The sequence below is a fragment of the Culex pipiens genome, chromosome 3 (genome assembly GCF_016801865.2).
Source record: "Culex pipiens pallens isolate TS chromosome 3, TS_CPP_V2, whole genome shotgun sequence".
NCBI lineage: Eukaryota > Metazoa > Arthropoda > Insecta > Diptera > Culicidae > Culex > Culex pipiens.
Window position 1 is genome coordinate 59,993,533 of NC_068939.1, and position 24,624 is coordinate 60,018,156.

At 39.0% G+C, this 24,624-nt stretch overlaps 1 protein-coding gene across 2 annotated transcripts in view; it reads right to left on the reverse strand.

The window, feature by feature from the left end:
• The window catches only part of LOC120426143 (roquin-1), an 88,231-nt gene extending 66,551 nt beyond the window's left edge, over positions 1-21,680 (reverse strand). Inside the window, exon 1 of one of the 2 annotated variants that reach the window (XM_039590861.2) lies at positions 21,194-21,680. The gene's annotated coding sequence lies outside the window, so the exon portion shown is untranslated. Of the gene's footprint in view, positions 1-14,525; positions 14,945-21,193 lie in introns of those variants that run through there. The other variant, XM_039590860.2, reaches the window with a different exon arrangement.
• Positions 21,681-24,624: the final 2,944 nt, after the last annotated feature.

Consider the following 24,624-nt stretch of genomic DNA (forward strand, 5'->3'; position numbering starts at 1 on the left):
GTATGGTGATTGTCCACGGTCCATACAAAAAAGTTTTTTTTTGTATGAACAATTGTCCACGAGGGGGGGGGGGGGGTAACAGATTCTCAAAAAAGTGTCCACGTGGTTTATGAATGGTCCCTAACTAGAAAGTTGGTTTATTGGACCTTTTCAAAAAAAAAAAAAAAACTCCCGACTTGTATTAAATTGTTAATTGTTAATTATATTTTTGTTTAGCTTTTTGCAACCTAATCACCTCAAGTTGCGTTGAGAGCCCTAAACCCGGGCAGACGGTAATAACAAAATTCATGCCATTTCAATAACAAATACTGTTAAAATAACAGAAACTGTTATGGAATCTTCTTGAAGAATCCATTTTTGCATAAGGGTATAATAACAGATTAGGTTATCATAACAAAATTTGTTATTAGTCTGATATTGGTTGAAAGCAACTTTGGAATAACATTTTTTGTTATGGAAGAAAACCTCCAAATGTTATTGGCATGATCGGATTACAAAGATTTGTTCGAAGAATTACTAAAAGTGTTATTAGTCTGTTAGTACAATTACAATCCAATCACAAAAATCATAACGACGAATAACAAATCTTGGTATAAATAACATAAAATGGTATTGGATAAGTATTTTCAAATATCAAAAAATGTTATTCCCAAGTAATTTCCGTCTGCTCGGGAAAATACATTTCAAATTACCTCACGTAACGGCTCTGGCTAGTAAGCTTCGTGCCAGCTAAAAAAAAAAGAATTGTGTAAGTTTGTGCGCAAAAATGCCACGACTTCGTCCTTCAGCTTCCCCGGCTGGTGTAAGCTCGGGACAGACACTGCAGTGGGTCAAGATTGATTAATTTCTCCGGAGGAAGAATCTTTTCCTTTCTCGTTAGATCCGTGCTTTCCGCGAGCGCATCATCATCAAGACAAGTGGACTGACAGAGACTGACAGACATTGGGGTGAGGAGAAACGTGCCTTACGGGTGTTCACTTTCGCATTAAAGTATATGTGATGTTGGTGCTGGTGGCACACACAAGTACATTGCCGAACACCCCTTCTTGGCGTGTGTTGGGCGGTTCGGAGACGAGAAGAAGGGGTTTAGAAGGTGGTCAGATGGGGAGAAAATGTGACGAAAGTAAACAAGATTATCACGCCTTTGCAAAAGCTTTCGGCACCGATGACTGGTTCGATGTAGTGTGGTCGACTTCTGCCGAGTGGATTGAGTATCTGGTTCAAGAGATTGCAACTTTGTTCTTCGTCCTTGCGGCTGATGGCATGAGGTATTCGAAAAATCTAAAAACTGTCAAGATATCCGCCTTCTGGATTTTATGGTTCCAAATATGTTAAGAACAACTGAGTCTAAAACTAGCAAAAAACTGGGCTTCTATAACAGGCAAGCATATTTATTACATGATTCACTGATATCAGTAAGCTTCAGACAGCTCATAACAGCACAGCATAATGTTGCCAAGTGGCACCACATTGATTCCAGCTTGACCGTCGTCGTCGCGGTCTTTACCACGTGGCAACCACACACCACCTTCTGCGCTGGACTGCCGAACCCGAGCACAGCAAACTTTGCATTTACCTTTCCCATTTGCGGAGGGACTCGACTCGACAATATATCGCCACACCTGACACAGCCAGGGCAAAAAACACCAGAACCTGACGCTCTGCTCTGTCTTGCTGTATAGTTATAGTTACAGAGCAGCATAACACGAAACCGACTTCGTCGGTGTGCAAAAAGTCGCTAGATTCTATTTGCACACTCCAATTTGTCTTATCATCACCACTTTGAATTGCATATGGAAACTTCTCGCCCCCCAACTTCCCCCTCCTAGTTTCAAGAAAAAGTGAAAATGGCCAACAGAGCGACGTTGCACAATAGGAGGAAGTAAAAGGGGTTACCCACTCCGCACTGCCGTAATTAAAATCATTTCCCTTTTTCACTCACACCATCGTCACCACCACCACTATTGTGGTGGTCTCTTTCTCTCGCTCAAACTGTGTGTGAGTGTGTGTGTTGGTGCTACCTTATATTTCTGCTCCCATTGCAATGCTAAACTTGCCAACCTCACCGAGCAAGGGAGGGGGGGGGGCAGGTGGTGTCAGTTTTAATTATTGGACATGCCCTGCTGCAGTTGTTGCAACCATGCTTACTGGGCTGTGCAGTTTCTCGTTTGATGCAGCAAACCCTCCTCCTCCCCCTAATAGTGCTTTGATAACGGCTTTGGTTCGCCGGACCGCTCATAATAGGGCTTTGATTTGGTTCGATTGTAATTATGATTCAGAGTTTGGTCGGGGCTAAACTTTGCTGGCACAGGGAACCAATACTAAGTACCACCTATTTTCTTAAAATCTCAATACTTCTTGGTGTCCTTCCACAGATAAGTTTTTACAAACTTCCTTTTGATTAACGGAGAGACTGTGCCAAGAAATTTTAACAATTAAAATTGTTGATTTTACTTTCGTAAATTTTAACAAAAACTTACTTGTTACTTCCAATATTCAGTTAAATTAACCAAAATTCAGTATTAATGTAAAAACCTGTTTGTTGAAAATGTTAAAGGCAAAAAGCTAACAGATTTCCCGAACTAGAATGAACGTGCTCGACTGTTAGCTTTGGTTTTAGGAAAATGGGTAATTCTCCGCCAACTCACACAGCAGTTGCCCCGACCCCTCTTTGATTTGCGTGAAACTTTGTCCTAAGGGGTAACTTTTGTCCCTGATCACGAATCCGAGGTCCGTTTTTTGATATCTCGTGACGGAGGGGTGGTACGACCCCTTCCATTTTTGAACATGCGAAAAAAGAAGTGTTTTTAAATAATTTGCAGCCTGAAACGGTGATGAGATAGAAATTTGGTGTCAAAGGGACTTTTATGTAAAATTAGACACCCGATTTGATGGCGTACTCAGAATTCCGAAAACACGTATTTTTCATCGAAAAAAACACATTTTTTTTTCAAAATTCTCCCATTTTTCGTTACTCGACTGTAAAAAATTTTGGAACATATCATTTTATGGGAAATTTCATGTACTTTTCGAATCTACATTGACCCAGAAGGGTCATTTTTTCATTTAGAACAATTTTTTTTTCATTTTAAAATTTCGTGTTTTTTCTAACTTTGCAGGGTTATTTTTAAGAGTGTAACAATGTTCTACTAAGTTGTAGAGCAGACAATTACAAAAATTTTGATATATAGACATAAGGGGTTTGCTTATAAACATCACAAGTTATCGCGATTTTACGAAAAAAAAAGAAAAAAAATCTGATTGAAGACTGGTTGAACATTCGACGGGCTAGGTGGACTGACTCTCTTGATGGTCGACACCATACGCCATCTGCAGTCTGGGTACTAGCTGCATCCTCCTCTCTTTCAGTTGATTCTGGAAAGTGCGTACTCATGAGTACTTGCAGTGTTTCCTTGTTTGTGACAGTGAGAGTGCCTTGCTCGTCTCTCACCTGTCCTAGACCGTTGGAATGGTCTTTTGACAACGCCTTTTGGAGTCGGGTTGCTTCAGACATCGAGCTTATGTCCTCACAGAAATTAGCCAGGCTAGTTTTTTTGGCTCTCCTCAACTCCGCGTTATACTTCGTTAGGGCTGCTTTGTAGGCATCCCATTCGGAAGTGAGCTTAGCTCTGTTGAAAAGCCTTCTAGCCTCCTTGCGGAGACTGCTCAGTAGCCTGTCCCATTTTGAGGTCATGTCGAGGAATTTCAGGTGCTCACTTCTTAAATGATAGATTATGATGTTAGGAACAATGTTTTCTTAGACAAGAAAAAATAATAAAATACTTTCTCGCACCCCCTAGTCGATTTACTGAAAAAAGTCACTTTTTTGAACAAATTTTCTAAAATCGCTTGGAATCAATACAAAAACTGTTTCGATCAGGTGTGTATTATCTTCAAACGATAGGTTTTTGTCCATAGATTAAGATGCACTATCAATATTGGACCAAAATTTAAGTTTTTGGACTTTCCCAGGCGGATTTGTGTCGAAAAAATCGCATTTTTTCGAAACTTTTTTCAGAAATGTTCATTTAATTTAGGGTAGCATATTTTTCCCAGTAAAACCAATACATGCAGCTTGTAGGAAATTTCATGGCGAACATTTTTCCCTCTGAGAAAATGCAATTTCGACACTCCAGAGCCGAGATATTTGAGTTTTAGTGAGGAAAAAAGTGCCAATTTTCAAAATTTCTCAGAATTCAGAAGCAAGGCCTACTAATTACACGATGTAGCAAGCATATGTCTCAAAGGTCAGGGTATGCTTTTTTATAGTAATTTTGGCCGCTGAATCCGAATCTGAAATCAAATATCGTGTAAACAGTGATGTTTTGGAGCTACACCCTTTTGGAATGCTATTTGCGTGTTTAAGAGGCAGTTTTTGTAAATACTCGGTTTGTTCTAGAGGTCGTATCGAGGTGCTCCGATTTGGATGAAACTTTCAGCGTTTGTTTGTCTATACATGAGATGAACTCATGCCAAATATGAGCCCTCTACAACAAAGGGAAGTGGGGTAAAACGGGCATTGAAGTTTGAATTTTCCGAGGATTTCGAATATGACAAAAGGGAGACTAAAAAGTGCCGCTATGGATGCCTACAGGACAATAACTAACGTTGTAAAATGTTTATTATAGAAAAATCGAAAAACTATGCGAAAAACTGCGATTGGCCAAAAAGTTATTACCGTAGGCTTATAGTCCATGAAATTCCCTAACTTGGTGTTGCTGGCTGTTGCAAAAAGATATTGAGGTTTAAAAAACCATTTTTTACAGTAATTTGCAAAAGCTATGAGAAAAAGTCAAACCAATCCTGGATGTCTATGGCTCATTTTGAAGTGCTTCAAAAGACCTTTCGAATGCATCTAAGAGAGTTGGAATTGATGAAGTTTTACGGAAATGCGAGCAATTTTAAGATTTTTTATGTTTTTTTCGACCTCAAACTTCAAAGCCCGTTTTACCCCACTTCCCTTTGTTGTAGAGGGCTCATATTTGGCATGAGTTCATCTCATGTATAGACAAACAAACGCTGAAAGTTTCATCCAAATCGGAGCACCTCGATACGACCTCTAGAACAAACCGAGCATTTACAAAAACTGCCTCTTAAACACGCAAATAGCATTCCAAAAGGGTGTAGCTCCAAAACATCACTGTTTACACGAAATTTGATTTCAGATTCGGATTCAGCGGCCAAAATTACTATAAAAAAGCATACCCTGACCTTTGAGACATATGCTTGCTACATCGTGTAATTAGTAGGCCTTGCTTCTGAATTCTGAGAAATTTTGAAAATTGGCACTTTTTTCCTCACTAAAACTCAAATATCTCGGCTCTGGAGTGTCGAAATTGCATTTTCTCAGAGGGAAAAATGTTCGCCATGAAATTTCCTACAAGCTGCATGTATTGGTTTTACTGGGAAAAATATGCTACCCTAAATTAAATGAACATTTCTGAAAAAAGTTTCGAAAAAATGCGATTTTTTCGACACAAATCCGCCTGGGAAAGTCCAAAAACTTAAATTTTGGTCCAATATTGATAGTGCATCTTAATCTATGGACAAAAACCTATCGTTTGAAGATAATACACACCTGATCGAAACAGTTTTTGTATTGATTCCAAGCGATTTTAGAAAATTTGTTCAAAAAAGTGACTTTTTTCAGTAAATCGACTAGGGGGTGCGAGAAAGTATTTTATTATTTTTTCTTGTCTAAGAAAACATTGTTCCTAACATCATAATCTATCATTTAAGAAGTGAGCACCTGAAATTCCTCGACATGACCTCAAAATGGGACAGGCTACTGCTCAGGCTTTCGCTCCACCACGGTACGTCCCGACAGATTTCCCTCACCTTCTTAGGGCAGCTTGCCTGGTAGGCTGCCGTGATCCTGCGTTGAAGAGTATTCGCTGCAGTATCCAATTCTTCGGGGGTTCGTATTCGTGAAGGAGCGTCTTGTTTGGACCGGCAAAGGTGACCTCGAAAGGCGTTCCAGTCCGTGTCATTTGGGTCACGAAACGTTTCCCTTTTCAGTTGACTGGCTTCAATGTCAAAGACAATCTGTCTGTGATCAGATAGACTAGCTTCTTCAGAGACATGCCAGTTTTTTATTTTGTCTGCAAAAGCAGCACTACACAGAGTGAGGTCCAAGACCTCCTGTCTTGCGACAGTAACAAAAGTAGGTTCATTGCCCTTATTGCATACATTGACGTTGTTAGACGTCAAGTATTCAAGAAGGCGCTCACCTCTATCGTTAACATCCGTGCTTCCCCATATCGTATGGTGGGCGTTCGCGTCACAACCGATGAGGAACGGTTTATTGACAGCCCTACAGTATCGCACAAGTGCGGCCACTTCTGGCGGTGGAACATCGTCCTGGTCACCAGGAAAGTAAGCAGATGCAACAACCATCTCCTGCTTTCCCTTGGTGGTCGGGACGGTCACCATTGCTGCAACGATGTCTCGTTGGACGAATTCCGTGATTGGAGTACACTTGATGTTTCCGCTCAGCAGAATCGCCGTTCTTGGTGTTGCCTGCGTATTGCTGTAGATCAATCTACTGCTTTGACAGGACAGTCCAAGGATTTTGTTGTGGTTCACCCACGGTTCTTGAACGAGAGCAATCCCAAATTGCTCTTTAGTGAACCTCCGACTAAGGATACTGGAAGCACCCTTAGCATGATGGAGGTTAACCTGGATGCAACGGATATTGTTCATTGTTCAGTTGAACCTGCCGTTTTCTCCAAGATGTTTTGATGATCCGGGAACAGGATGGCAGTGTCCTGCAGCTTGGTCGCTGATGTGTGTTGAGGATGCGGGTTCCTCTTGTATAGTACATGAAGTACTGCAAGTCCACATGAGGTCGGTTTTGGATTGTTTATCTGTACCTGAGAGTTTTCTGAAATGCTGTTGACGAGTGGTAAAATACTGTGCTCATCGTAGCGGGGGTGCTCAAGCGGTGAGGTTGTTGCGTGAATTTTCAGAATGTTCAGCTGTACCGGTGCTATATTCGCAGAAAAGCGAAAATATGCATGTGGTTGCCTAGTTTTCGTCAAAGACTGTTGCGTAACCTTACCATCTCTCGCAGAATTGCTCCGAAGAACAACAGAAGGTTCTCGTTTGGTACTGGATAACTCTCCTACTTCCTTCCACATGTGAACCTTCCTGTGCATGTCTCTCATGCGTTCCGACACCGCAAACTGCACTCTACAGTTTTCCGCCGACTCTTCTCTTCTAGTGGTGTCCTCTCTTCCGGCGGAGTTCATGCTTCTTCTTCCTTTCTTCCGCGTTGGTTCCAGCTGAGGGAAGCAGCTGGCACTTGGGTTTTGGTTTTGATCAATTTCCATGTTGATAAACCTTGTTTTCAGGACTCCTACAAACTTCAACTGTGACTCGGGCCTGCAAAGACACAGAGGAAACTACATACTGCGTGGGGCGTCTTGGTACCACGCAGGCTCCGTTCAGACCTGGATACTTCTTGCTCCCCTCCAGACATACATCCCTTGGCACGGGTCGCTTGACACTGTAGATTGGGGATTGGGATTTGGGAAAGGGATTGGGGATGGGGAATGGGACGTGGTTCTCTGTATGGCTTTTTGCGAGATGAGAGCAGAGGACAACAATCATCTCAACGTTTCCACTTTACCCGGGCTAACGACCGGCAGTTCCAGTTCACGATGATTTCCCACTTATGATTTTGGCACATATTCCGTTTGTCAGCGTTTCCTGTCATTACTGGCGGGAAAAATCTACGTGGAATCAGCTGTGCAGACCTCATGTGTGACAGGAATGCAGGTTGAGCGACTCCCACGAGCCTCGGAATCGTGATCAGGGACAAAAGTTACCCCTTAGGACAAAGTTTCACGCAAATCGAAGAGGGGTCGAGGCAACTTTTCCCGATTTCGTGTGAGTTGGTAGAGAATTACCCAAATCAAAAATTTTGTTGATGAAATTGGATTTGTTTACGTCTGTCATTTTAAGTCACGATTTGAACAAGAGCGGTCGATTTGTTGAGTTTGTGTTTGTTCGGTCCCGAACGTGATTATGTTTTACTCGATCTCGCGCAATCGACGCGCAGCGTGTAGCCGACGCATCGCTGCCAACCTGACAGAGCCGAAAGAGAGAGAGAACGAGAAAAAACGGCGCGCAACGGCAAGCACGAAAGAGGCGCGCTGTCAGATTTTGGACACTCGCCTCGTGGATCGCGCTCGGTGCAGACGTTCTGCAACTACTTTTATCTAAACAAATAGTTTTAGTTTAGTTTAGGGAAAGTTTGTGTCTTTTTCTTCTCCGGAATTGTCCCAACCTACAGTAATTACAGTCCACTAAATCCCGCCGTGATAATTTCACCGCCGACTAATGTTGAAGTGGCAAATCGAAGTGCACACTGTTGCCACTGTGGAGGTGCAATTGGTGAGTAAGTTTGTTGATGATTTCTTCGCAGGTGATAAACTATGAAGAGAAAGACGAGGACCTCTGATGCGAGGGGCCTTCAAGACAATGTTTGAAAGAAAGGGAAGGACAGTGAAAGGAAGAGGCGGGCGAACTCTTGCACGGGCAAATTTAACAAAATGTTGGTTAATCTAAGTAAGAATGGTTTTATTTTTACACAACAATTTATCTCAATAAAAACCTTCGGGCTTACGATGGATACAATTTTAATGATCCATTATTTTTTTTAGAATCATCAACCATAAAATACATGGAAATGCGTACACATTGAGGTGGGAAAAGCCGCTCTTTTTTAGGAGCCGCTCATTTTCGTTAGCTCTTTTTCAAAATATGAATTTAAAGGTTATTTTTAAGAATGGTTTGATTTTCTAAGCTATTTCACATTGGAATTATAATGATTTTTTTATTTTGTTTAGGAAATCATTTACTTTATTTTTTTAAGTAGGAAACTGAAAATATGAGTTTGAAAACTTTTAAGTGGATAGGAAGCATAGTACAAAAGAGCACACCGGCATCGATATATTGATGAGAAAGTTGCTATAGACTAGAGAGCCTGGAGCTTATTAGAGAACGGACATCTCAAACCAAAAGTACCTATCGAAGCACGAGAACTGTCAAACGGATGTACCAATCGGGCAAAAGACAAAGGATTTTGCTCGATTGGTACATCCGTTTGACAGTTCTCGTGCTTCGATTGGTACTTTTGGTTTGAGATGTCCGTTCTCTAATAAGCTCCAGGCTCTCTACTATAGACACCCCAAAGAATTATGACGATTCAGATCTGAAAATGTCGGGACCTCTTTAACCTGCTAATTTTTTATCTTTAGGATAAAAATATTGTGTAATATCTTGAGAGATATTACAATATTGGGATTATTTTTTTATTAGCATTAGCATTAACAAAACTTATTTGACACAAAAATTGGTTGAAAATTCAATATATTTATAACAAGTTAAAAAACATTCCATCTTGGAACGGTTCTTTCAAAAGACGGGAATTTAAAAAAGAACTGCGGTTCTTACTAACAATTTAAAAAAACCCATACTTTTAGTTGAATAAACCAAGATTATCTTAGATTTGCCCAGGCCGGTCTCTCCGTGTTGAAACTTCTTATCTACATTTTTTATTCCTAAACATGAGAAAAATCTAAAAACACATCAAAACCAAACAAGTTCAAGTCCAAATTACCAACAGGTCCAAAGAAATCGCGTCATTCCTAACCACTATCAGTAGATGCAATGTAAACAGAACCATTATTAAAGGCCACACTACGAACCACGCGATCTGGAAAGATTTGCCGGAGAAGCGAACCTTCTCAAGGGGCTTTCCCCCTTAGAAACACGAACACACACACACGTGCCTGCAAAGACGTATCAAATTCCGTTCGTTGCGAAGCAATTGTTCGATGGATGCATTATTCACCAGAACTTGCTCTCCTATTTCCACGAATAAAGGATGTTATTCGCGCGCACACCCGGGGAAAACCGGAAAATTTTCCGGCACGCGCTCGGGTCGGTATTCCGTGCAGAGTAACAAAAGTGTCTCCTTTTTATTCCATTGTCGTGTGCTGTTGGCAGATCTTTTTCTTGCGAAAACTGTTCACAACCACGTCGATGCGTTGAATATTTTATTTCAATCAACTTTTTTGCACGTATGAATATTAACAGAACGGAAATGGGCGATCTTCAACAGTGCAGGTATTTTTTTTTTTGCTTTTTTTAACGTTTTGGAGCAGTTCTCTACGGAATCGGTCTTATTTCTTTAATTTTAATTTTTTTATTTTTTAAATCCGAAATTTTTGGTGACATCAATATGTCCAAAGGAGCCATTTTGCATCATTAGTTCGTTCATATAATTTTCCATTCAAATTTGGCAGCTGTCCATACAAAAATGATATGTGAAAATTCAAAAATCTGTATCTTTTGAAGGATTTTTTTATCGGTTTGGTGTCTTTGGCAAAATTGCAGGTATGGATATGGACTACACTGAAAAAAAAAATGATACACGATAAAAAAAATGGTGATTTTTAATTTCACTTTTTGTCACTAAAACTTGATTTGCAAAAAAACACTATTTTTTATTTTTTGATATGTTTTAGAGGACATAAAATGCCAACTTTTCAGAAATTTACAGAATGGGCAAAAAAACTTTGACCGAGTTATGATTTTTTTAATCAATACAGATTTTTTCAAAAAGTCGAAATATTGGTCGCAAAAAATTGTCAACTTTATTTTTCGATGTTAAATTGAATTTGCAATCAAAGAGAACTTCAGTGATTTTTTGATAAAGTGCACCGTTTTCAAGTTATAGCCAATTTAGGTAACTTTTTTGAAAATAGTCGCAGTTTTTTATTTTTTTAAATAAGTTCTCATGTTTGCCCACCATTGAAAAAAAAATTTATGAAAGGCTGAAAAATTTCTCTATATTTTGCTTCTTCGAACTTTGTTGATACGACCCTTAGTTACTGAGATATTGTCATGCAAAGGTTTTTTTTTTTCTTCATAATTTATTTTTATTAGGTCCTTTTAGGTGCTGTGACCAGGTTAGGACCGAGGATCAATAGTACAAAAATAATAAATAATGAAATGAAAAACCGTAATTGTCATGCAAAGGTTAAAAAACAGGAAAATTGATGTTTTCTAAGTCTCACCCAAGCAACCCACCATTTTCTAATGTCGATATCTCAGCAACTAATGGTCCGATTTACAATGTTAAAATATGAAACATTCGTGAAATTTTCCGATCTTTTCGAAAAAAATACTTTAAAAAATTTAAAATCAAGACTATTATTTCAAACGGGCCAAACATTCAATATTACGCCCTTTTGAAATGTTAGTTGTGATTTAATTTTTTTCAAAATATTATTTTCGAAATGATCGAAATATTTCACGAATGTTACGTTACATATTTTAACATTGTAAATATTTTTTTAATCCGGCTAAAACTTTTTTGGTGACTTCGGTATGACCAAAGAAGCCATTTTGCATCATTAGTTTGTCCATATAATTTTCCATACAAATTTAGCAAATGCCCATCCAAAAATGATGTATGAATATTCAATATTCTGTATCTTTTGAAAGGATTTTTCAATCGATTTGGTGTCTTCGGCAAAGTTATAGGTATGGATAAGGACTACACTTAAGAAAAATGATACGCGGTATAATTTTTTTTTGATGATTTAAATTTCACTTTTTGTCACTTAAATTTGATTTGCAAAAAAAAAAAATATTTTTCAATTTTATTTTTTGTATATGTTCTAGGGGAAATGCCAACTTCTCAGAAATTTCCAGAATGTGCTAATTTCTTTGAGTGAGGTATGAATTTTTAAATCAATGCTGTTAAAAAAAAAACGAAATATTGGTCGCAAAAACTTTTCAACTTTATTTTTCGATTTTAACCCTCTAACGCCCAGAGCTGTTTGCTTATCGTAAAAATAGTAAATGGCTTAATTTTGGTACAATAATGCAGGAAATACTTTACTTTGACCCACAAACATCGAATTGAGGCAAAAAAGTAGAATTTGAAGTGGTGCACCAGAGCACCATCAGGAAGATGAGCAACTTTTTTTTAAACCACAAAATCTCGTTTTCTTCAAATCTATTGGTTCATTTGTTTGAAAACGCTTCGAAATATGTTAAAAACTACTTATTCTTTGCTGTAAGACCATATTTCTGAAGTATTAACTACAAATTCTAAAATCTCTGCATTTTCAGGTTTCTTTGATTGGCTCATTCAAAACCCACAAACAACCATTTTCATGAAAAATGAGGAAAATAATAAAATTATCGGTCTAATAACAATGTTTTGCCTTGTTTATGAATTGTCAAAACGTTTATAAACTTTTGTTTTGATAAAAATAAGCTTTTTCTGTAATTTAGAAAAAAAGAGCTCCTGAATATTTAGTTGCTCATATGCCTAGGTGGTGCTCTGGTGCACCAAATGAAAAAGGTTGAAAAACACTTAAAACCTGTCCAAACTCACAATGTTATTCACAGGGGTTCTTGTCCAAGGTTCAAATGATAGCAAAACATTTTTTGTTTCATAAAATTTTGTGTTTGGTATTTTTTACGGGCTTTCGAAAACAGGTCTTATTTATTTCCCTAAAATTGGCCCATTTTTGTTTACATTTCGCACTGTAACTTTGCTTGTGCTTAACCAAATTTGATGAAATTTGGGGAGATGTTAGTATACATTCTACATGAACACCTGCATCTTAAAGCATCATGAAAAGTTGTGTCAGTTCCGAGATATTTGAGTTCAAAGTTTTGGTGCTCTGGAGTAACCATGGGCGTGAGAGGGTTAAATCAAATTTTCAATCAAAAAGTACTGAAGTGAAATTTTCATAAAGTGCACCGTTTTCAAGTATTTTTAAGGTTACATTTTGAAAAATAGTCTCAGTTAATTTTTTTTTATTAGTTCCCATGTTTGCAAACTTTTCAAACAAATATGTTTGAAAAGCTTATAAAAGCTATAATTAGCTTTTTTCAGCTTTGATGATACGACTCTTGGAAGTCAACACATTAATACAAAGTTCTGGTTTCTGGAAATGGGCCGAGAAAGGGTATTTTCCCCTACGACAAATTTCACTCCTGCTTTCATCAAGATTTCGATACTTCCGATCAGAGTATGTCTCTTGGCAATTTGTTCAAAATTTGCCATAACTATTTCGCCCTTCAAAATGGACTCGGAAAATCTGGGAGAATAAACTTTTTTTTTTCAAAAACTTCGAAATTTCAATTGTAACAGAAACAGACGTGCAATCCACTGAAAAATATTAAAAATGCGTTGATAACTATTTCAGCATGATTCAACTAGTTTTACAATGAACTTCAAAAAATGTTTGCAATGGCCAAAGTGAATTATGACACTCACTAGAAATTCTGTTCTGCATTTTGCCTTTCTTACTCATTTTGCTTGGAAGTGTTACGCGTCTTGAAAACATTTTAGTAAATTTAATTTAAAAGTTTTACTATCGAAAACAATTTTGTCAATGTTTGCAGCATTTCAGCAAGCATTTTGACAGCTGCTACTATTTTGCATGTTCCGGGACAACTGTAAAAAAAAGTAGCTGATAAGGGCAGCTTTTATTTTAGACTTCGAGTGAACGTCGAAAAAGAGTTGAATGTTTGGACATTGTTTTCTGTTGAAAAAGCAATCACAATGATTCCAAGATTCTTGGAAGATTTTGATAGACTAAGAAATTTGTTGATAAGTCTAAATTGATAACAATTTGATTTAATTGGCCGTCAGATTTTTGGTCAGATCTTTGAACAATACAGAAAATCACTCTTATCGAATTCACAATTCCAATCCATTGCCTCCCTAAAGCCTCGTCATTCCAAAACCGGTACATTCACGTCGTCGTGACCAACCCCGGTGGGGACACCACTTCCAATCCATGCCATTATTACGCACCACAAGCCATTCATTTCTTGCTCGCAGCGCGTATGTGTCAAACCTTTTTCCCAGTGCGTGGCAGTCGCCGCCCCACCAGCTGGTCTGCTGGCCGCCCCAAACTCTCAGCGCTTAGCCGAGCTCGTCGTCGCCACCGAGAATATTGTCTACGTGTAAGCGAAACCTGCTGCTGCTGATCTTACTGCCGTCTGGCCAGACGGACTCTCGATCGAGAGAGAGAGGGCTGCAACTAGCCTGGTTGGTAGGTCTACGTCCAAAATCCGGGATGTTCCGGGTTCGATTCCGGTAGTTTTCCTCCAGCAATTTTCCCAACTTGAGGACAACCCCGCCAACCCGGATTTCGGAAGTCGTGAATCACTCTTTTTTCCCCCTTCAGAGTGCTCGCCGTGTCGTTTTCTTTTTCTTTATGCACACGCACCACTGCCGTGATTTTCTTCCTTTCCTGAATCACACACACTCGATTTTTTGCCCATTTTGGTGAGGTGCTGGGGCCAATCTCCTTCTCCACCACCACCACCTCTCTGTGGCCCCTTTTCCTCGCCCAGAAGGGGACACTTTTGCTCGACCAATCAACCACCCAACCTGGTAAAACCTGTGACCTCTCGGAAACAACCCGGAGAACCTCGAACCAAAAAGGACACCTCTAGTACCGAAAGGAACTCCGTTTTTTCACCTTGAACAGCAATTTTAAAAAACATTACACATTTCCTAATTGGCGCAAGGCAGCGAAAGAGCGACTTTTTTTTCCTTCGATGTCTTTTTTTTTCAAGACATTTTTCGCTGCTTCCTCTTCTTTTTGCTTGCTTGATTCACTGACCGAACCGACCGCGACGGACCAAGAGACACACGGACACACACACACGACGACGACGGCTGCTGATGACGGGACACGGGTTCGCACTTTTGCCTTTAAAATTGGCTCGCTGGCTGCTGCTGCTGCTATTTTGCGCTTTTGTGAGGGCCCTTCTTTTCTGCGCTGCTGGTTGGCAGTGACTGACTGAAACTGTCTGTGCCTGTGAATGACACAGACGTTTGACGTTTCGCGAACTGACCACCACCACCACCACGAAGCACGGACGAACGAAAACCACCCCACGCGAGAGAGCGAGAGAGAGTTTGTGGAGAGGAGAGCGGAGTTATGACTTTTTGTCTTGGAGTTTGACGGCTTTGACGTGTGCGATTTTCTTGCGAGGCAGGGTTGCCAAATTGGGGCTTAAAAAACGGTTTTATTTTTTGAATAAGCCTCTCATTTTTTTACAATATCTTTTCAATGAAAGAATCATGTTCTTTTGGTAAAACCAAGCTGAAGTTTTATTTACTGTAATAACCGAAGTAATATCACTTTAATAAAGCTAATTAGCATAATTAATCAAAAATTAAACGCATTAGAAGTGGTAAACTTAAAATTTATAAAACAAAATAAAATTAATTAAGTTAACCTAAAAGTTACTACAGTAGTTGTTCGGTAACTGGGCTGAGAACATAGCCCAGTCACCGAATGCTGTTCGCTAACTGGGCTGAACGAAAAATAACGAGGTTTTGATGAAATATAAATATAAAAGTTATTTAAATTCAATTATAATGATTACTTTTAATATTTCTCTAATTGTGACTTGAAATTACATAAACATTTAAAAAAAAAAATATTTGTTGAACATGATTTTTGCATCCATTAACCCCTCGGTGATTTCTGTTTGTTTTGGTTTTTTGGACGATTGTCTGCTTTTTAACTGGGCTACGGCCCAGTTATCGAGCGCCCAGTTAAAAAGCAGCCCAGTTAAACAACGCCCAGTTACCGAGCAACTACTGTATTTACTTGTTTATGGAAATTTCTCATACGTAACATGGTTGAAACTTTCACTTCAAATAGAAGAAAGAACCTTTCCTATTTTTTTATTAAAGAGTGTATGACACATATTTGATTACGGGTTTCTTATAACAATGCCTTCTGGATTATCTTAAATTTAATCGATCGATAATCTAATCACAAAAACAAATGTTTTTTTTCGTTGTTTCTTTTTTGATTGTTAAGTCTAATGGTACGTTCGGTTGAGGGCTAGTTCCGCACTGAGTGTCGCACTCAGAACTGTCAAAGTGTTTTTGCCTTCCTCACTGAGGTAAGGCTATAATCCTGCTCTAAAAATGAACTTTCTATTAAAAGCTCCTAGACCCACCTTCATGTATACATATCTACTCAGAATCGAAAACTGAACAAATGTCTGTGTGTGTGTATGTGTGTGTGTATGTGTGTGTGTATGTGTGTGTGTATGTATGTATGTGACCAAAATTCTCACTGAGTTTTCTCAGCACTGGCTGAACCGATTTTGATCGAACCAGTTGCATTCGACTTGGTTTAGGGTCCCATACATCGCTATTGAATTGTTTGAAGTTTCGATAAGTAGTTCAAAAGTTATGTATAAAAATGTGTTTTCACAAATACCCGGATCTCAATTATATGCATGTAAACGATGTCCGGATCCATCATCCGACCCATCGTTGATTAGGTAATTGAAAGGCCTTTCCAATGAGTCCAAGACATTGAAGATCTGGCAACCCTGTCTCGAGTTATGACCACTTAAGTGATATTTATGTACTTTTTTGAAGCCGGATCTCACTTAAATGTATGTAAACTATGTCTGGATCCATCATCCGACCCATCGTTGGTTAAGTAATCGAAAGACCTTTCCAACGAGTCCAAAACATTGAAGATCTGGCAACCCTGTCTCGAGTTATGACCACTTAAGTGATATTTATGTACATTTTTGAAGCCGGATCTCACTTAAATGTATGTAAACTATGTCCGGATCCATCATCCGATCCATCGTTGGTTAGGTAATTGAAAGGCCATTCCAATGAGTCCAAAACATTGAAGATCTGGGAACCCTGTCTCGAGTTATGACCACTTGAGTGATATTTATGTACTTTTTTGAAGCCGGATCTCACTTAAATGTAAGTAAACTATGTCCGGATCCATCATCCGACCCATCGTTGATTAGGTAATTGAAAGGCCTTTCCAATGAGTCCAAAACATTGAAGATCTGGCAACCCTGTCTCGAGTTATGACCACTTAAGTGATATTTATGTACTTTTTTGAAGCCGAACCTCACTTAAATGTATGTAAACTATGTCCGGATCCATCATCCGACCCATCGTTGGTTAAGTAATCGAAAGACCTTTCCAACGAGTCCAAAACATTGAAGATCTGGCAACCCTGTCTCGAGTTATGGCCACTTAAGTGATATTTATGTACTTTTTTGAAGCCGAATCTCACTTAAATGTATGTAAACTATGTCCGGATCCATCATCCGACCCATCGTTGATAAGGTAATTGAAAGGCCTTTCCAATGAGTACAAAATATTGAAGATCTGGCAACCCTGTCTCGAGTTATGACCACTTGAGTGATATTTATGTACTTTTTTGAAGCCGGATCTCACTTAAATGTAAGTAAACTATGTCCGGATCCATCATCCGACCCATCGTTGGTTAGGTAATTGAAAGGCCTTTCCAAAGAGTCCAAAACATTGAAGATCTGGCAACCCTGTCTCGAGTTATGACCACATATGTTATACATTGTGTTCTTTTTTTCTGGATCTAAAAAAGATGATGAAACCACTCATATACCCATTTTTGGTAAAAAGTGAGGAAGGCATCAACCATATAGGTGGATTAAGTTAGTTTTTTTTAAGAAACTCGCGCGAGTTCTCTCGAGTTTTGCCGCCATCTTGGAACTAAAATTCTAGTGCCTCACTCATTTTTTTTCAGTTTCATGCTAGTTCCACGCACGCTGACAAATGATGTTCAATTGAACCAAAACGAGTGCGAAACTCAGTGCCGCACTGGTTCTTCAAACGAACGTACCATAAGTTTGATACCTAAACTACTCTAAAGCCATTTAAAATTTCAGTATCCAAGATGGCGGCCATTATGGCGATGATAAAGCATTGAGAAAATGAATTTCGTATTTTAATCTCAATTTTAATAGGTAATCAAGAGTAAAGGTAAGAAAATAATAAAAAAAGAAAAAGGATGTTTTGTTCGTGATTGAGTTTTCCTTCGAATAATCGAAACATCGGATTAGAGAGCCTACACACCAAACCCTCATTACTGAATTCAGTTAAATTTACTGAAATCTGCACTACTGAATTTTTCAGTAAATGAAAACTTGCTGAAATTTCAGCGAACTTTGACAGCTCCATACAAATTTTAACTGAAGTTCAGCGAAAAACTAACTGAACATTTCAGTAGTGTAGTTTTCTTTGAATATTAACTGAGACGAACATCAGAATTTGCTGTGTATATGGAGAGGCGAAATATTGCTCTCTGGATTCCAATCGAACTGGAAAAACCAAAGGCAAAGAGAGTTGTGAACATTTACTGCATAGTCCTTCAAAATGATTGCATACCTGTCCGATCGAAGCATGCTACCACAAGGTAAACTAATCTTTCGGTCAAAAATGAAGAAAATTTAAAAATTTGGAAGTTAAAATATACAACTGCTGCAAGATTCATGTAAGCTTCAAATGGTTGTCTGCCTGTGTGGATCAATCGGACCGCGCACTGGACTCACCATCCAGAGGTCGCCGGTTCGAATCCCGAGGCGGACGCAAAAAATTCTAAGTGTTAATATAGGTATTCGGTACCCTCTCCCCGTGCCCATACCTTCACACTTAGGAGACCCGGGAGGCGGAGTCTTGTCGCAAAAAGAACGATACACGCCTGTGGATCCGTTGACAAAACCGCAAGGTTTAAGAGGGCCACATTATAAGGTGTTACGTCGATTCCGTTCAAATGGTAGAAAACGTTAAAGAATTACCGGTCGATGGTAAATCTGCATCAATTTTAAACGATGAAAAGTCATATACAGTCCAGACTCGATTATCCGAAGGCGAAATTTCACTTCGAATTATCGAAACTTCGGATAATCGAATCACAAAAAAAATCGTTGTCTTATTTTTTACTCTTGAGCTTGAAATGACCCCAAGATGGCGGTCAAAATGGCGGTGATGGAATATTAATCTAATCTAATCTAATCTAATCGAACATAAGCGCAGCCAGTCCGAAGAAAGCATCCGGGAAGAACTTATGGTTATATTACGCCTCAAGTTCTTTCTTTTCATTATTAATGATTGCAGTACTTTCGAGAACCCCCGAAATGTATTACACTCACTAAAGCGGCCCGGCCTACTGCGTTGCATTAACCGCAAGAGACAGATTCTATGAACGGAACCCACATTTCATGGAATCATCAGGGGAAGAAGAAGAAGTGAGGACATACCGTACCAACCACTTCGAGTTATTTATAGAATATGGTGTGTAGTGTGTGTAGGGGAATTGTTGGGAAAGGGATTGTTGTATTATATAGTAAATGACCTTGTGACATTATTTCACCACTACGGATTAATTCACTCAAGGGTTGTCAACCCCTCGGTGGCCGAGTGGCTAAAGCATCTGACCACCAACCCAAAGGTGTGAGTTCGAATCCCACCTGATTCCATGCGTTTTTTGTTCATATTCAAAGTTCAATTATAGTCGAATAATTTCAAGGAGACCGGTCGGGAAACGAACCCGGAACCTTCCGCTTATGAGGCGGGAGTCGTAGCCATTAAGCCACGGGCCGGTCTCCAAAATGGCGGTGATGGAATATTAAAAAAAAAGAATTTTTGAATTTATTAGACAATCAACCATTCAAATATGACTAAAATGGGGTCGCAAAAGAAAAAAATAAAAAAGAAATATTCGTGATACAATTATCCGAAGTCCCAAACAAAACATAGAATAATCGAACTTCAGATAATCGAAACTTTGGATAATCGAGGCTCTGTATAATCGAGTCTGGACTGTGTGTGAGTTTAGACCATACAATTTCTGAGCGGGACTGGTTTGTATTTATTGTCATGATGAGACCACAGACCAATATTTCTGGAGTTTTTTTTTTGTTCAAATCTGGAGTTTTTTTTTTTTTTTTTGAAAAGGTTCAATAAACTAAATTTTCAGTTTTTGCTTTTTGGGTGTTTTAAATACACCTGACTCAAGGCGGTTTAAAAAAACACCCTAAATTCAAAATCTGGAAAATTGGTTTATTGGACCTTATAAAAAAAAAAAAAATAACGCCAGATTTGAACATTTTTCAGATGGGTTCAAACAACTTGTCGTTAATTTATGATTTTTTTTTTATATAGTAATGTCATTCGTGTAGAAAACAGTTGCAGAAGAAAATAAGCTATCCCAGTATTGAATTAAACAAAAATGCAAATGGGACATTAATGAAAGATTGTATTTCTGCTTAGCTATAAATGCTGCAAATGAAGGAATAAAATGTAATTTTAAATGGTGATCTGAAATGAAATGACACATTCTCCGGGCTAGTATACCAGTGAGAAAATTTTAAAACTTAATTTAATGAAAACATAGATGTTGTGATTGTATTGTACACAGTTTCGGGCTTCCTAACCCAACTTTTTACGAACTTTAAAGTATTATAAATTCCACTTACATCTAAAGTGAACTATAAGCTTTGATAAACTGGAATATCGTGTTTTCAAGCACCTCAATCAGCAAAAATACACCTCAAAACCACTTTCGAAATCGTGAAATATCTCCGGTGGTGAGGAACCATTTTTCAAATGTCTGTGCGAGTGGTTTGATGTTGATCAGAATAATTGCATTAGATTATCTTTGGCTGGAACGATTTTTACTGTTTTGGTCTCATTTGGTCCGTATCGGGGTCCCCTAAGTCATTATCTATAAATAATGATGTTTAGTTAAGTACTTCAAAAGTTATGCTAAAAACGATTTCGATTTAGCAAAAGTCCGAATGATTGTAAAAATAGTGTTTTTTTTTTAGGAAACCCGTCATGTTATACATTTTCAGAAGGGTATTTGGAAGACCTTTCCAACGCGTTCAAAAAGTTGAAGATCTGACAACCATACCAAAAGTTACGGTCACTTAAGTGTTTTTTATACACTTTTTGAGGCCGGATCTAAAAAAAAAATGATGAAAAAGTTGTCCGGATCTGTCATACGACCCATCTTTGGCAAAAAAACCTTTCCAACGAGCTCAAATTATTGAAGATCTGACAACGCCGTCAAAAGTTATGAGCTTTTGTGCTAAAACATAATTTTGACGGATACAAAAAAGGATTCCCATTGATTTTAGAAGGAAGGCACCAATCACTGAGGTGGTTTAAAGTAACATTTTATTTTCTTTTCAACGGATAATACTTACATCACTACGTTATTAAAATGTAACCTTTGGTTTTGCCTTAGGCGCTTTACAAAAATATTTATGAACACCACAAAAATTTAATTTAATTAAATTTAATGAATAAAAATGTACCTACCTCAACGCAACATGATTTTCTTCCGGATTCCGCCGTACTGGCAACTGTGTTGGCTGCTACGAGTGCGTTTTGCGTAAATGTCGCCAGAAGAGTCGATGCGAGAGAATTTTCTTAATCAAGAGATATGGTGCTCTCTCTCTCTCTCTCTCTCTTTTGCCTTCACTCGCTCACACACTCAGCATATATTTCGCGCACCAACACAAACACAACACACACTCACCGACAGAGAGAAGGCTGGTGGAATATTTTTGACTTTTTTTTCTGCCAACTTTGTCCCAGGACGTGACACTTCCTGGAGAATGATTTCGAAGCACTGGCAAAACCCGGACACGGTTCCAAACGCTTCCCGGAAGCGGATATCACGATGCACGACAGCTGGTCGCTGTTCTGTTCGAAATGAATGAAGAAAAACTACGCGACGGAAAAAAAACGTACGACGAGGAGGAAATCACTTTTCCTCTTTTGTGACATTCGGGGCAGCACACACACACATGAGAAGAGAGCCGATTTAAATGTCTTGTGTGTGGTAGTGCGCTCGTCCGTCAGTCAGCTGTCAGTGCTGTGTTGAGTTGTCATCGGTCGGGTTGTCATTCATATTTTATGCTCACCACCCCCTCGCCACGAAATAACTCGAATTAAGAGAGAAAGGGGTGGTTTATGTTGCGGGGAAATGTCAGAGGACGTGCGGCCTGCTGGAAAGAGCATAACATTTTGTGGAAGATGAGACGGTTAGGGGATTCTGGAGTTCAATGAAAACAAACTCCATTTTGCTAATTCTGTTTTTATTTTGACTTCCCCAGCAAACATAAAACCATACACTAACTACTGATTTGTTTATGATAAACTACACGTAACAGCTGCATGGAGAATATCTGCTTTTTCCCGAAAATGATCATACCTAGGTTTGTAAAATTTAATATTAAATATTTTATTTTGAAATGGAAAAAAATAATATAACATAAAGCTGTATATTTTGAAGTTTCAGGTTCTTGAAACCTTTTTCAATAGGAAAGAAACATTAAATTTATTTAAAACGGTTTCAAAGGCATAACAATAATTATTATAATGGCTAGAGCCCAGAGCATACCTTTAAAATTTCAACAATAAACTATCTCAGTGAACAGCTCAAGAGAATATGTTCAAGAATATAACATTGACACATTGTCAAACAGCTACCCCGTGGGCTAGCACCGCCCATAAAAAAAAGATTTTTTAATACTTTTTGAACTATACAATTATCATTTATGGTGATCCTGATACTATTGAGCTATGAGATCGCAGCAAGCTTTGATCGGGATCGGTTGGCTGAATGTTTTGCTCCGCGTTTTTTCATGTCTTCTCGTTCGAAATTCTTTGCTTGTGGTGTGTTCCGGTACGCGTTATTCAAGAATGTTCCGGATGGGTCAATTTCGCGGGTCGATTATCCGGTTCACAGAATCCGTGTTGTACTTCACCCGTGACTTCACCGGAGTTTGGTGGGTTAAAGTGGAACCAGAATTCCGACGGTTTTTCGGAGGTGTTCGCGTGGATTGGGCGTTGTGACATTTTGACGTGACCAAATAGTGTTTTTGAAGCCAGACTTTGGGTTTTAGTCTGAAAACAATGTTCGTCTCAAGTGACTGAAAAATGTGAAATTGCTCGATTTTTTCGAGTTTATTTTGTAAAATTGTGAAACTTGATTCTAAATTTCAAAATGGAGGTGTTAAAAACTGTGCCTGCTGCTGGTAAAAATTTTGGTGTAGGAAGTGAGTGGTGGGGGGGGGGGGTATGGGGGGTTTGTGTTAAGTGGAATTTTCACAGGCGAGGAAGAAGCAATTCGAGGTGGAGCTTACTCCGGAGAAAATCGGGGCCAGGTGGCTGTGGAAGCTGGGAACCAGTTCAACGGCGACGGAGGCAGTCGTGTGGATCACTTGGCGGCCACATCCGGCAACGCAAGAGATGCAAAGGAAGCGGGGATTTGCATAAGAGTTTACGGAGCTGGATGGATGATCCCAGAATTTGGTGAGAGCGTTCTAGTGTTGTCCCTATTATGGAGCAACCGTGGCTGACTGGTCACGGTTTTCGCTTTGTAGCGAATGATCCTGGGTTCGATTCCCATCTGCTCCCAACAAGAAAATTAAGGAAATATGATTTTTTGAAACTCGGGGGTTCGACCCCCGTCCCTTGGGTTGGTTGAATTAGGAATACTATTACTACAAATTATATACATGCTGGGCCGTTGCCCATTTGACAAGGGCTCGGAAGTTCTAAATAACGTTTGAATCCGATTGATGCAATCGTTCTTTAGGGCGGGGCTTGTCGATTCAAGCTGAGGTACCTCGCGCATGGCTAGCCTGCGTAGAAATGGGTCACCGAAGCTCGGCAGAGCTAACACCGTCCAAATGCCTATGCGAGTTATTTGCATGTATAGAATATTGCTTATTGCGAGATAAAATCACGTTTCTCCATCGCTGTGAGTGACAGAAGGTTATTGCCGCCTAACTACCGCAGTGTAAAAATCAGCAAGTTGAACTGAAATTCTGCGTTGATTTGGCTGTCAGCTTGGTTTGTTTTGAATATTTTCCAAAAAGTCAGCTGAAAACTCAAGGCAACCTTTGACAACTGCCAAAAATTTGTTCTGCGGTTGTCATGCGGCTGTCATGCGACCATTATCTTGCGGTCGTATCACCGCGCGTGAACTCTAATTATTAACGCCCGCAATAATACAAAATCTATAATATATGGAAAAAACTCAATTTGTAAGAAGCGACCGCGTGGTCCCGTTTGGTTGATTGCACACACACGCACACACACACATACTGATACTATTGAGCTTTATTCTATACCTGCAAACAGGAAAAATAACTGTTATGGTGCAAATTTTACAATTACGTCGTAGCTGTTTGACATGTGGCGTCGCGGTGTTTATTAAGCATTCATAGCATGCTAAGGAATATTTGATGCTTTTCTGGGGAAAACCGTTGGTTCCGAAAACCCCGGATGTATTGCCATTGAGCCCGATGAGGGTTGCACGGATCGACCTGGTCTCTTCGGGAAAGCTGTTCTCCAGACGATTCCACTCATTTCTGGCCATCCTAGAAGTTTCTACATGTTTTCCCCAGGCCTGTAGGAGCGAATGTACAAAAAATCAAAGTTTCCCATATGGGTATGTCTTACAAGGGGAACCACTCCAAAACTATAATATACAAAACATACATTAATAGATTAATTCAAAATTTGAAAATTAACAGTTGTTGTATCCATCTGGTGTCTAAATTCAACAAAGAACTAATTTATTTAATTGAATTTCAGGCCCAGCATTAGAACCATAGCAAAAATAGTTCCTTTGTTACACATGTTATGTCTCGATATTGGTTTAACTTATTACATTGTTTGAATGATTTTTGAATCAATTCGTCAATCATTCGTCCACAAAATTATTAATTTTTTGA